Source organism: Oreochromis niloticus, unplaced genomic scaffold, assembly GCF_001858045.2.
Source record: "Oreochromis niloticus isolate F11D_XX unplaced genomic scaffold, O_niloticus_UMD_NMBU tig00000235_pilon, whole genome shotgun sequence".
In the NCBI taxonomy this organism is placed as follows: Eukaryota; Metazoa; Chordata; class Actinopteri; order Cichliformes; family Cichlidae; genus Oreochromis; species Oreochromis niloticus.
The window spans coordinates 711,713-726,165 of record NW_020327097.1 but is presented as its reverse complement, the minus strand read 5'-3'; the positions used below and the strand labels follow the sequence as shown (position 1 = coordinate 726,165).

Sequence of the window (14,453 nt, the reverse complement as noted above, 5' to 3'; positions counted from 1 at the left end):
TGAAGTGACCAGTGTTTAAAGTCAGAGTCAAATTTTGTGTCAGCATGACCTTGTGAAAACTGCTTGGCGATGCTTCACTACGTTATCTGCTAACTGTTAGGGTGTAGAAGGACGAAACTCCCAGGGTGACCAGTGGCAGGAGCTTCCTGATGCAGAGAGTTGAGTGTGGGGGATATAAAAGAGAAGCTGAGGCATCCCAAGGTTAAAGCTGGCATAACTGAACTTTAATGTTTGATGTGTGTTTTGGCTCTCCTGCACGCAGTAATTAATAGCTTGAACACAGCAGAGCTTGATATAAAGACCTGGGTGACAACTAACTGTATGCTGCTGATTATACTTGGCCCTAAAATACCTAGAAATATGGTATCTAACCAGATACTTGCTCTGGATGGCATTACCTTGGCCTCCAGTAACACCTTGGAGTAATATTTGACCAGGACATTAAACAGATATTTAGGGCTGTGTGATGAACCAAGTTGAAAAAGCAGAAGGAGTCACAAGAATTATTAGAAAAACAAAGTTTTCATTCATTTAACCCAAATATTATATTTATAAAAGTAATTAATGTTAAGCTCATCTTGAGGTCATCTGTGTCTATATTTTCTCCAGCATACGGGGGATTCCCATCATAATAAATCTTTTGGTAAGAGGTGATAAAGAACCTAATCAAAATTTTCCATCCAAATTCCCTCCATCTTTGTGAGGTAGTGCATTTCCATTGTTCTTTCCATATTTGAGTCCATTCATCCTGTGTTATGCACACTCCTCCCTCCTTCTCCCATAATATCTTATTTGTAAAAAATGTATACAAACAGGAAATGTGTTTTTTGTTGACTTCACCACTAGGGATGCATCGATATCGATACCGGTATCTGGTATCAGCCTCGATACCACATTTTCTAAAGTACTCGTTAAAAGTCCCCCGACACTGGGGACCGATACCACGGTCTGAGACCTGTCTATGTTTGAGCGACATGTAAGGGGTTAATCACATGCGCCGAGTGCCCGCCCCCAGGCCCCGGCTGCAGCTCGGAGCTGGGAGAAGGTGAAACAAGTGAGCCGTGTGGAACTATTTCAAAGTGAACGAAGACGCGAAAACAAAGGCGGACTGCATATAGTGCTCAGCTCAGCAAACAGTTATCCTTTGTCCTCCCTGGTGAACATGATGTGAGGAATCTGACTTTAAGGACACCTGCAAACCCATTAATCTGACTTTGTAGCTATACCATTCTGGTCATGTGATCATGTGGTTTGCAGGAACGCTCCTCTTCCTCAGAGGATCCACCTGTGCTTCCTCTCCTCTCTCCTCCACCTGTTGCAGTGAGGGAACGTCCTCCATGATGGAGGAGCTGCTGGAAAGTGCTGAGAGTTTCCTCCAGAGTGAGACCTCTGTCACAGTTCAGAGGATCTACGGCAGCAGAGACCTTCATGGACACTAAAAGTCTCAAACACACAACAACAACATCACACTGACTCCACTCTGACATCACTGATCAATAATCAAAGAAAACACAGATCAAACTGATTGATCAGCCATCAGAGGAGTCGGATCAATGGAGCTGCTTCTGTTCCTGATGTCCCCTGTTTGATCCTGGACCTGAACTCTCCCTGCAGAGGAAACACAAGACAGTCAGAGACACACACACACACACACACACACACACAAACACAAATATCATCTTTGACAACTGAGGAAGTTTGGGGTCTCTCCAGTGATCCTTGGGCCTTTCTATCCGGTTGTTCAGTCTGACGTCACTAGCCGTGTCTGGGCCTAAACTCTGCTGCAGGTCCATATATCAAATGATCACTGTGGCATTACTGAGAGTTAAAACACTGTCTAAAGTCTTTCATCTTTAATAAAATGATCAGCGTTCTGCTCTACCAGGTGTAACAATTGAGTTTAACATCCAGGCATCCATGAAAACAGAATTTATGACATTTAACGAAGTTAGAAGTTAGCAGGAAGTTAGCTCGCTAGCTTCCATCTAAATACAATATAGCATGTCCTGACTGCGGGGGTTTAGAAACAAATTCAAACGTACAGCTCTGCTATCACTTCCAACATAAATGAAGACAGAAAACTAAACAGCAGTGACGTTTGTCGGGTTACTGAAGTTTGGCTAGCTGGTATATAATGATGTGCTACGTGACCGCTAGCGACACAGCTACGTTAGCATAATATAAACAAGCTAACTTTTTTTCCACTCGATAAAAGTTAACGTGAGGGTTCTCGGTGGTCAGGAACAAATGTAATCACATGGCAGGATGCTGTAAAAGGACCAAACTTCAGCCAGGAGAACAACTGAGATAATCCATCCACAATACGAGGTAGTCATTCATATACTGCTGCATGGGCCGTGCTGTAGTTACATCATAAGGTTTTAAAAACTGAGCTTAAATAAATGATTAGCGGTAATAAAAGCCGAGGGAGGTCAACGGTGATCACTGACTCTTTTTAGGAGCTTTTTGAGATTAAATAGAAGAAAATACAAAGCATTAAACATGTTAACAACACAAAACCCATATTAAACGCAGACTACTTTAGGCCCGGAAGTAGGATTCGTCGCGTCATCACTGAACAACCGGATATAGTAGGGCTGGGTATCGTGACTGATTTCTAGAATCGATTCAATTCTGATTCACAAGGTCCCGAATCTATTCTATCCACGATTCGATTTGTATCAATAAAAAGGAAGCTGGCACACGCAAGACTTTATCAAAGGTGTGAGCGTCACAGCAGATGCCTTTGTGTCAAAGTAGCTGAAGATAAAACAGAAAAACATGAAGGTGGTTTTCCTGGCCTGGGATTTTATAAAAATATTCTGCAGTACGAAAAACAAAAGAAAACCATTAATCAACATATGAACTTTACCTCTGACGTTCCAGCGGTTTTATTAGAGACACGGCTAAGCATTTTGCATTTTGCATAATTTTAAAAAGTTTAAATTTGTTCAGTATTGAACAGAAGAAATGAGGTTTTCTTTTCGGAAGAATGTAAAAGGAAAAAAAACAGCGGCAGACAGCGCTGTAAACAACGGTAGACTTGAGCGTAACAAGCAAGCGAATAATGCCGAAAACAGATTTTTAGACGGGAAACTGTTGTTGGAGTAGAGAGAGAGAGAGAGCTGTGCGTCGTGGTGGAAGCAAAAGAGTAAAAGTCAGAGTTGTTGTTGTTTATGTGAAGCATAGTTTGGATCTTCTTTTGCTGCTGGTTCGGTCAATATTGTTTGGAGAGAGATAAAACTAACAGCTTTAGAATCAGCGCAGAAAGGGCGTGAACACAAAGCGCGGACCCGCCGACGGATCAGAATCAGCGAGCTGTCGGCTTTCAGCCCCGACCGTGAGAAAGGCGACATCTCACTGATTCTGATCCGCGCTGTGTGTTTACGTCTTTGTTCCTGCTCTCATTTACTGTCTTAGCTGTTTGGTGGTTGTTGAAATTTTGTGAGATTTCACCAGAGATTCTGGCATTTCGAACAAAATAAATTTATATTAAAAAATCAATTCAGGATTTTAATGAATCGATTTTACGTTATCCAAGCCAGAATCGATTTTAATCGATAAATCAATTATAAAAACCCACCCCTACTATATAGGCGCTGTGGAGAGCATCCTCACACAGAACATCGCATCCTTGTATGGGAACAGCTATGTTAAGGACCAACAAGCTCCTCGGAGAGTGATCTGTACAGCAGAACGCTGCTGCAAGGCTGCTCTCCCCTCCCAACAGGACATCTACACCAGTAGGTGCTGGACTAGAGCAGCCCAGCTATTGAAGGACCTGTCACATCCCAGCAAAAAACTTTTCCAATTACTGCAATCAGGCAGAAGGTTCTGCACTGTGTGCGCAAAAACAGAGAAACTCAAGAGCAGCTTCTATCCTTAGGCCATCTGTGTGGTAAATCAGGACACGCCCCCCCACCATACGTGACTGAGACAGGACTCATTCTTACCACATTCTGTCTGATCTAGTATTTTTCTTTCTCTCTTATTTTCTTTTCTAGATGTACCTGTATATTGTTTACATGTTTGAAATAAATTAACAATCTAATTAACAATCAATCCTTCTGGCTTCACTACGGCACAGGACACTTTAACACTCATGCAATGTACATTCTGAGATTCAAACGTAAATTTACAGATTGTTTTATTTTATTTATATCCATCCATCCATTCGCTTCCGCTTATCCTTTCCAGGGTCGCTGGAGCCTATCCCAGCTGTCACAGGGCAAGAGGCGGGGTACACCCTGGACAGGTCGCCAGTCTGTCGCAGGGCCAACACACAGGGACAGACAACCATTCACGCTCACATTCACACCTAGTGACAATTTGGATTATCCAATTAACCTATCCCCTCAAACTGCATGTCTTTGGACGGTGGGAGGAAGCCGGAGTACCCGGAGGGAACCCACGCAAACACGGGGAGAACATGCAAACTCCACACAGAAAGACCCCGGCCTGATGGTGGAATTGAACTCAGGACCTTCTTGCTGTGAGGCAACAGTGCTAACCACCATGCCACCGTGCTGCCGTGTGCTATTTTATTTATATAATATATATAATTCACTCACTGTATATAATGTTCTCTTTCTTGTTTTGTTGCACAGTTGAGCAGCTTCTCAGGACACATTTCTCTGTGTGTTGTACTTGTATAACTCTGCACATGACAACTAAAGAATCTTTAAATATGAACATGAAGACAGAGACAGACAGATACCTTTGACTTTCAGCGGGATTATTTTGTATTGGATGATACTGCTGCTGGTGACCATACACTTATACACTCCACTGTCTCTCTCTATGGGCTGTTTCAGGGTCAGACTGAGGTCTCCAGTTCTCAGCAGGTCTTCATCCATCTTTGTTCGGTCCTTGTAATCGTGGTGCTGTTCTTCAGGCTGGTCAGAGCCGTTCTCATACACATGGACCTTCCTGTCTTCACTGTCCCTCCACACCACTACAACGTCTTTAGGCAGGTTTCCTGTCGTTTTGAAGGGCAGCTCCAAAGACTCCACCCCCTCATCCACCTCCACCTGACAGACTGAGAGGACAACAAACAAAAGATGAGCTGTACAGACAGCGGCAGCAAGTTTTCAGAGTTGAAAGCTGAAGAAGAGAAGCAGATCAGAGCAGAAGGTAACAGGACAGAAAGTTAAAGCAACTTTTTGAGCTGTTGGAGATGCTGAACAAATGTGTGAAGAGGATTTGTTACTTTGTCTGGAGGCTAAAAGGTCCCTGTGCATCTGCATTGCCTGCATAGAGCATGAAAAGGTTTTACTCTAATCCTCCTGCAGAGTAGTTTCTAGAATGAATAAAATGAAGTAATTCAGGAGGACGGCTCCAGTCCACCATTTCCAGTGTTTCCAATCTCTTCCCCTGGTTTTATTAAGCTGATTCCTAAACATTACACCAGCAGCTAAACTGCTAGTCCACATTCAAAAAACTGTGGTTCTAACCCTTCTCTAATTCTCTAACCCTAAGAGAGTCTCCCAGACTTGTTCTCTAAAAACATAAAGAAGAATTATGGATTTGATCAACTGGTCTTGACACCCTCCTGGGCTTGGGAGAGCCTAATTGTCCTGTAGAGAAGTTTGCTGCCAGATACTTGATGGTCGGTTGCGTCGTTTGTCTGGCGACACTCTGAATGGAGGACATTGAACGACATCTACCAATTCTGAATCATGATAACAGAGTTCTGGCTGATTGGAGCTTGATTGGACCTGACTTATCGAAGAACAAAAGCAGCTACAGCTGTTCAAAATCCCACAAGGCTGGCCCACATGATAGACGATGGGCAGGGCTGTGAGCACTCAGACTGTGTTTATTGAACACAATATGGATAGGATCTTGGAGAAGCTCATGGCTTTGCAATATGGATAACATCTTGAAGAAGAACAACGGGAATTGAGAGACCTGGTGACCAGTGACGGACATAGACTACTGTAAAATTGGATGCAGTTTGTTCGCACTAACCAAAACAACTACCATCTTCATCTCATGCGGCCCCCCTGGCACCCCCTGACAAAACTCTCCTTTAGATAATAGGACTGTTCATCGTGACTCTCTCTCCCCTCATTCAAGGCCACCAGCGTGGATCAAAGATTGTTGATTTTTGCTTAACCGGGTGAAGGGACACTTTCTCTCGGCTGAACACGGAACACACACACACACACACACACACTGACACAGACCTACACTCAAACCAGCCCACTAAATGAACAGTGTTGGTCAAGTTACTTGAAAAAAGTAATCAGTTACTAATTACTGATTACTTCCCCGAAAAAGTAATCCCGTTACTTTACTGATTACTTATTTTCAAAAGTAATTAATTACTTAGTTACTTAGTTACTTAGTTACTTTTTAAAAACACGATTTACAACCTGAATAGGTGATAAAGCTGTGGTGGACCACTAGAGGGCTCCACTCACACCCAGTGTTGAGGAAGTGTGTTCCTCGGTTTTGTGGCGCGATATGTGCAGTTAATATAGAGAGACGAATAAGATGAGAGATGAGATGAGATAACCTTTATTAGTCCCACACGTGGGAAATTTGTTTTGTCACAGCAGGAAGTGGACAGTGCAAAAGTTATGAAGGAAAAATTAGAATAAGATAAAATAAGAATAAATACAGTACACAACTGTACAGAATAGAATAAAATAAAATACTATATACAGTAGAATAAAATAGAATAAAATATACAATAAGATAAAAATAGAATACAAATGCTATATACAACTGAGTAAAAATACAACGATGCCAGAAAGATTATTGCACAATTTACTATATAAATAAATAAAGAAGGAGTGAGAACTGAGAGCTCTGTGTCGTTGATGCTTACCTCCACATTGGTGACCCCTGACTCGAGCATGCAACGGGCCGCAGATGACGCAGACTCCGCTATGGAGGCATCAGCGGCCGCCGGTCCTCCGCCTCCTGTTGCAGCTACGTTCGCTGTGGCGCTGAAACTGCCGGACTTTTGGCTCCATGACCCCCCGTCATGGTTCATACACGTGGAGGCTCAGTTCGCCCTTCGCGGGGCCTCGCTCGACCCGCTGGCCACCCGTCGCGCGATGACACTCCTCCGGGACCCACCCGCCCAAGGGAAATACCCCGCCCTTAAAGAGCTGCTTCTTCGGCGCTATGCCCTCTCCGACGCTGAACGAGCCGACAAGCTCCTCAACCTGTCAGGCCTGGGTGGCGGTACCGCGCTCGAGCTCATGGAGAACATGCTATCGTTGCTCGGGCCGGATGACGGGGGATTCCTCTTCGCCCACCTCTTCCTCCGCCAGCTACCGGCCGCCGTGAGAGCTGTCCTCGCAAACTCCCCGCTTCTGCCCGCGAAGGATTATCGCTCCCTGGCTGAAGAAACGGATCGCATTCTCCTGGCTAGCCGCACTTTCAACGTTCACGCCCTGGCTACGGACTCGCCGGCGGCGCCTTCCACGCCTCCACCTGCCTCCCCCGGAGCATCCGCCCCCTTGCTGACGGCAGGGATTGCTACACGCAGGCACCGCGGAAAGAACATCTGTTTCTACCATCAGCGTTTTGGCGACAGAGCGCGTCGCTGCCTGCCGCCTTGCGCTTTCACGGCCCAGGGAAACGGACCCGCCCGCGCGCCGTAGCAGCCGCGACCGCTGGCAATACAGAAAGGCTGCTCTTCATAGAGGACTCGCGCTCCGGGAGACGTTTTCTCGTGGACTCCGGCTCCCAGAAGAGCCTCCTTCCCCCTACCGCTGCCGACGGACTAGCAACGAACTGTGGGCCGCAGCTCCTGGCAGCTAATGGCTCTCCCATCAAAACGTTTGGGGAAAGGTTGGTGACTGTTTGTTTTCATGGCCGGGATTTCCAGTGGAACTTTGTTGTTGCCGCTAGCTCTGTACCTATTTTAGGTGCTGATTTTCTGTGCGCTCATGGACTGCTTGTTGATGTTGCTAACAGATGTTTAATTGATGCTCTCTCGTTTTCTTCGCTACCCTGTTTTACTCGGGCCGCCGAACCCCTGATTCGGGCTAATGTAGTGACCTCTGGGGATGCTTTTCAGCGTTTGCTTTCAGAGTTTCCATCGCTGTCTGTCCCTGATTTCTCTGGCATGGTAACGAAGCATGGGGTTGAGCATTATATTCCCACAGTCGGGTCCCCGGTGTTCGCGCGCGCGCGCGCCGCCTCGACCCCGCGAAACTGTCCGTCGCTCGGGAAGAGTTTGCAGCCATGGAGCGCCTTGGCATTGTACAGCGTTCGAACAGTGCATGGGCCTCTCCGCTTCACATGGTGCCCAAATCAGACGGTCGGTGGCGGCCATGCGGAGATTTCCGCCGTTTAAATAATGCCACGGAGAATGACCGTTACCCCATCCCCCACATTCAGGATTTTTCTGCCAATCCTGCCGGAACGTCGATTTTTTCTAAAATTGACTTGGTGCGGGGGTATCACCAAGTTCCCGTGCGCGCCGAAGACGTTCCTAAGACCGCTGTCATTACCCCCTTCGGCTTGTTCGAGTTTTTGCGCATGACGTTCGGCCTGAAAGGTGCCGCCCAGACCTTTCAGCGGCTGATGGACTCGGTTTTGCGTGGGCTGCCGTTCGTTTTTGTTTATCTGGACGATATATTGGTGGCCAGCTGCTCAGCGAGCCAGCACGAGTCCCATCTGCGCCAGGTTTTCCAGCGTTTGGCAGTGCACGGCCTGATCATCAACCCTTCCAAGTGCCAGTTTGGGTTGCCTGTTCTGGATTTCCTCGGGCACCGCATTTCCGCTGAAGGTGTGGTTCCGTTGCCCGACAGAGTCCAGGCCGTTTCAGCTTTTCCGCGCCCCATGTCGGTTAAAGCGTTGCAGGAGTTCTTGGGGATGATAAATTTTTACAACCGCTTTCTCCCCAGAGCTGCCCACCTGCTACAGCCACTCTATGCTGCCTTAGAAGGTAAAACAGCCAAAGATCCGGTTGACTGGCTGCCGGAACGCGTCCATGCGTTTTCCGCAGCCAAGTCTGCGCTGGCTGACGCCGCCCTGCTGGCACACCCGCTTCCATCGGCGGAGATCGCGTTGACCACCGACGCATCCGACGTGGCAGTGGGTGGGGTGTTGGAACAGCGGGTTTCAGGTCTCTGGCAACCGCTTGCCTTTTTCAGTCGTACGCTCCGGGATGCCGAACGCAAGTACAGTGTTTTTGACAGGGAGTTGCTGGCCCTGCACCTCGCCACACGACATTTTCGTTTTTTCCTCGAGGGTTGCAACTTTACTGCGTACGTTGACCACAAACCTTTGACATTTGCGATGTCCAAGGTCTCTGACCCATGGAGCACACGCCAGCAGCGCCAGTTGGCGGCCATTTCAGAGTTTACCACAGACATTCAGCACGTGGCTGGTAAGTCCAATCACGTCGCTGACTGTCTGTCACGTGTGTTGGTTTCTCCGGTGTATGTCGGCATCGACTACGCTGCCATGGCCGCCGAGCAACGTGCTGACCCGGACATCCTGGCCCTTCAGTCAGCAAAAACGGGCCTCGTGCTGGAGGACACCCCGGTGTGGGACGGCGGTCCGCACCTTCTTTGCGACGTTTCCACCGGCCGCCCCCGCCCGGTGGTTCCCCTTTCGTGGCGTCGTCGTGTTTTTGACTCGGTGCATGCCCTCTCTCATCCCGGCGTCCGGGCCTCGGTCAAGCTGGTCAGCGCCAGGTTCGTTTGGCCGGGCCTTCGCAAGACGGTGAAAGAATGGGCGGCGGTTTATATCCCATGCCAACGCTCGAAAATCCACTGGCACACACAGGCACCCCTCGAACCTTTCCGTATCCCCGGTAGGCGTTTCGATCACGTTCATGTGGACCTGGTTGGTCCCTTGCCGCAGTCACAGGGTTTCACGCACCTTTTGACTGTGGTGGACTGCACCACCAGGTGGCCGGAGGCGGTACCCCTGGCGTCCACGACAGCGGCGACGGTGGCCAGAGCATTTTTGTCGACGTGGGTTTCACGTTTCGGTCCCCCTGCTGACATTACTTCGAACAGGGGCCCCCAGTTTGTTTCTGAGCTTTGGTCTGCCATGGCTGACGGCCTGGGGGTCAAGGTCCACCGCACCACAGCATACCACCCGCAAGCTAACGGGATGTGTGAACGGTTTCACCGGTCTCTTAAGGCTGCGCTCCGGGCTTCCTTAACAGGTGGCGACTGGGTCGACCGTCTTCCGTGGGTTTTGCTGGGATTGCGTAGCGCGGCTAAAGAAGACCTCGGGGTTTCCCCGGCTGAACTGGTCCTCGGCCAGCCCCTCCGGGTCCCCGGGGAATTCTTACCTGAGAGCCCTCCCCCATGTTATGATACCTCTTTGTTGCCTTTTCGCCCCCCACGAGACTCATTTCCTGTTCCTGGTCCTGTGCACCACTGCCTGCCTGACACTTTTGTTCCGAGTTCGTTGGACTCTGCTCGTTTCGTTTTCGTCAGGCACGATGCCCATAGGACTCCGCTGCGTCCCCCATATGACGGGCCATACAGGGTTCTTAAACCAGGCAACAAACATTTCATTTTGGACTTTGGCGGTCGGCAGGAGGTTGTCTCTGTTGACAGACTTAAGCCTGCACATGTTATGCATGAGGATCAGGTGGTCCCGGCCCAGGCCCCTCGCCGCGGCCGCCCACCTGCCACCGGGCTGATGGATTCTGTTTTTTCCCCCAGGAGCGACCCACAATCAACGGAGTCCGAGTCTTCTGCAGCTTTTTCTGACCGCCAGTGCCAACCTCGCTTCCGGGCTGGGTTGCCCTCTGTCAGTTCCCCACCCCCCGGTTCAGCCGTTCCGGCCGTTTGCTTAAGCCCCGGGTCCTGGACTAGTTCTGCTGGGTGTTCGGGGGGGCATGTGTGGTGGACCACTAGAGGGCTCCACTCACACCCAGTGTTGAGGAAGTGTGTTCCTCGGTTTTGTGGCGCGATATGTGCAGTTAATATAGAGAGACGAATAAAGAAGGAGTGAGAACTGAGAGCTCTGTGTCGTTGATGCTTACCTCCACAAAGCGATAGATCTTTCAGCCCAATTCTACTTTTTCTGCATAATCCATCATACAAAATGTAATCAAATGGAAACGTCTCTTTTTAAAACTTTAAACTTTAAATCTTTTAACATTATGCATCAAGCAAAAACTTAATTATATGCAACATTCTCTGACTGGAAGAAATTTGTTTAACAATTAAACCTATTTTCTGCACATTCCAGCATTTAAAATAAAATATTTTTTTGTGTTTACACTCACTCTTTCAAATAGATGAAAGTAAAACACAGCAGAAAATAAATAAAATCAAAGACTAGCGGTCCTGTTGCTCTATTTTCACCTGTAAAGCAGGAGTGGGTTAGGCGGAGGTTTACCCTGGTGCAGGTGTGCTGCAGCGGTCAGTGGAAGAATCCGCGAGTTTCTCTGTGAGTTTCACATTACGTCATAGTACACTCGCTGCTTGCTTGGAAGTTTAGGGGTTTTTTTCGCTGTAAAAAGAAGTTTTCTTCCCACGCACAACGGACACTAATGTTTTTGTCACTTTTGATGGAATCAAACTCAAAATAAGGTCAGTACTTCCACACTTTGAACGCTGCATGCTACACTCTGTCCCGCACTTGATATATTATGATCTGCACACAGCTGTTGTCACGAACGTCGCACTCGCTTACGTCACTGTCATGAGACATTCTCGCAAAAAATCACGGTTTTAGTAAGGGAGTAACGCAGCGTTCCTACGTGAAAGTAACGGTAATCTAATTACTGTTTTTGCAATAGTAATCCCTTACATTACTCGTTACTTGAAAAAAGTAATCAGATTACAGTAACGCGTTACGCGTTACTGCCCATCTCTGTAAATGAACAATGGACTACGAGGCCAGTTCCTTGATCATTAATATGCCACTGTATGACCATTGATCAGCAACCACTGATCAATGATCAATCAATGTGTACATCCTCATCCTTGAAAGAGTGTCCACTGGCCTGTAGGTGTAAATAGACTGCAGAGTCCTGGCCTGATGAGGTAGCTCTTCTGTGTTGTGCCAGAGGTTGTTTGGTTTCCCCGATGTATAAATCCTGGCAATCCTCCTGGAGTGTTGGGGGTATACTCGCATATGAACACTCGTGTACAAGTATGCACAAGGAATCCTGTTGTTATAATACTCCACACTGATTTGGGTCTAATGTGAAGATCTCCACATTAACTACCTGAAAACAGCGTGTTTGGTTTCACATTGCAAGGACCTAAATCATGGTCTTTCTTCCCCACTAATTAGTTTCTGCAGAAGAAGTAATTCCCCAGCTACTGTTTAAAACCACCAGAGTTTCCACTCATTATCATATTTCTGTGTGTCCTCAAAGCTTTGAGCTACTGCTGTCGGTGTCCTGTGTTCTCCACCTAAAGGAAACACTCGCCTGGCATGTTTAGCAAAGAAATGCTGCACTGACTCCATAAGATTCACTCTGACTCCAAACTCAAAGAGGCACTTTTGAATTGGAAGCCACGTTTACCTTCAATCAGCTTCTCATTAGCTGCCTGGAAACAGAAAACAAAGACAGAGGTCTGCAGCACTGACCTCTGAATTTCAGCTCCACTTGTTTCTTGAGGATGTTTCCCTCCCTGCTGCAGACGGTGCAGGTGTAGGTGGAGTTGTCTCCATCTGTGGGGTGTTTCAGCGTCAGACTGAGGTCTTCAGGGTGGTTGTTCCCCGTTGCCCCTGGTGAATCTATCTCATCGCTGGGTGAGTCTGGGTGGGTGGGGGTTGGGTGGTGTTAGTTCTATCTTTTCAAATTGTACTTTACAAAGACAAGTCTTGAAAATCTGCTGACAATTTTATACATTAATATACATTAATAGTAATAATTAACTATGAAAACACTTAAAAATATAAGTGTATTTATGTGATTTCAAAATCAGCAGTTACACCTACAGGCACCTCAGAGTCACTAATTGGTCTAAACATGTGATTAGCTTAATTAGACAGTTGACAGTGTGAATAAATGTGTCTTGATGATGGACAGAAACACAGTGTCAGTGTTGCTCTTTGTTGGTCGTCCAACCAAGTAGCAGAACGTTGTTTAGTTTTTGGCTGAGAAGTGTACGAGGCAACTCAAACTGTAGCTTCTCAGAAGGAAATAGTTTTGATTTAACTGAAATGATCCATAAAATTTTAACATTAAAGAAAATAACAAATGTGTTATATATGGTCACAAGCTGAGTTCTGGCATAGTCATGTACTAACCTTTGACCTGAAGCAGTACTTTTTTTTTTTCTATCTCAACGTTTCTATAGCAACATCATTAAATCCTCAGGTTTCACTCAGCTCATCTCTGAGCTGTTCTGTGGGATCAATAACGTTGATCATTTCAAAGTCATGCATCCTCGCTGATTCAATATTGGATGATTCTCTGATCTATGCAGATCACCATTACAGACATTCAGCTTTCTCTTTCTAATTTTTCTTTGTGTGAAACTTCCTGTTTGAATCATCCGTCTGTAGTTCCACTGAGTGTTGGAGGTTCATCAAAAGTCCAAAGCCCAATTTGTGTTCACAGAGCAGCTCAGATCAGAGCTCACTGTCTAAGTGCTAATTATGGAAATCTCAGAGGGGGACCACTATCTGGTTTTGTCCTGGAGGTCAAAGTTCAGCAGGTGTTTGTTTAGTCACACAGAACTTCTCATTTTACCCTCTGATCCTTAAGCAGACAGAAGGAGCTTTATCAAGCAAACAGATGAAAGGAAGGGTTAACCAGCTTCAACCTGTTAGCAGGTCTCTGTCCCAGGAAGCAGGATTAGCTAAAACCTCTGAGTCAGTGTAAAAGTTCAAAGCAAAATAACTTAACTATGGAAATTTACATTTTTACAAACACTGAAATTCCAGTTAGAAGTTAATTTATTTTGTAATCAACATGGCTACTTTCATAACCCGACAGTGCTTAGGACGGAGAAAGAAATTAGACATGTATTCATTTATTACAAAGCAGGCGCTGTTCTTTATTTAGCTGTTGATGTTGTCAATTCTGGTAGTGAAGCTCGACTGATGATGGCTTTCTTGTTGTAAGTGTGAGTTTTCAGGAACATTTGTGTTCCACATAAAGTGTGAGCCAGACTCGGTGAGAAATGTTCCCTCCAAACTATGAAGGAGGAGAACAAAACTCTGGAGGCAGCAGATCCAAACTGTTCCTCTGCTGACTTCATGAAATACCAACATGTTTGCTTTCACACTAAAGGAATTTCAATGCTGATGTTTCTTTCTGATCAGTCTGTCAGCCCTGCTCAAAAACTCCTCTCTACAGAAGAATAAATTCTCCAACTGCTTTTTAAAACCACAAATGTTTCTTATGATCAGTGGAAAACCACTTTTACCTACGACTTAACTAAGACTTAACTTTGACCTGTGTCTGCAGCACTGACCTCTGACTTCCAGCTCCACTTGTTTCTTCAGCAGGATGTTTCCCTCCCTGCTGTAGACGGTGCAGGTGTAGGTGTCAC

The 14,453-nt window shown here is 46.6% G+C and overlaps 1 protein-coding gene across 1 annotated transcript in view; it reads right to left on the bottom strand.

The window, feature by feature from the left end:
• LOC109195581 (uncharacterized) overlaps positions 1–14,453 on the bottom strand; it is a 375,002-nt gene that overhangs the window by 19,788 nt on the left and 340,761 nt on the right. The gene's annotated exons all lie outside the window — the stretch shown is intronic.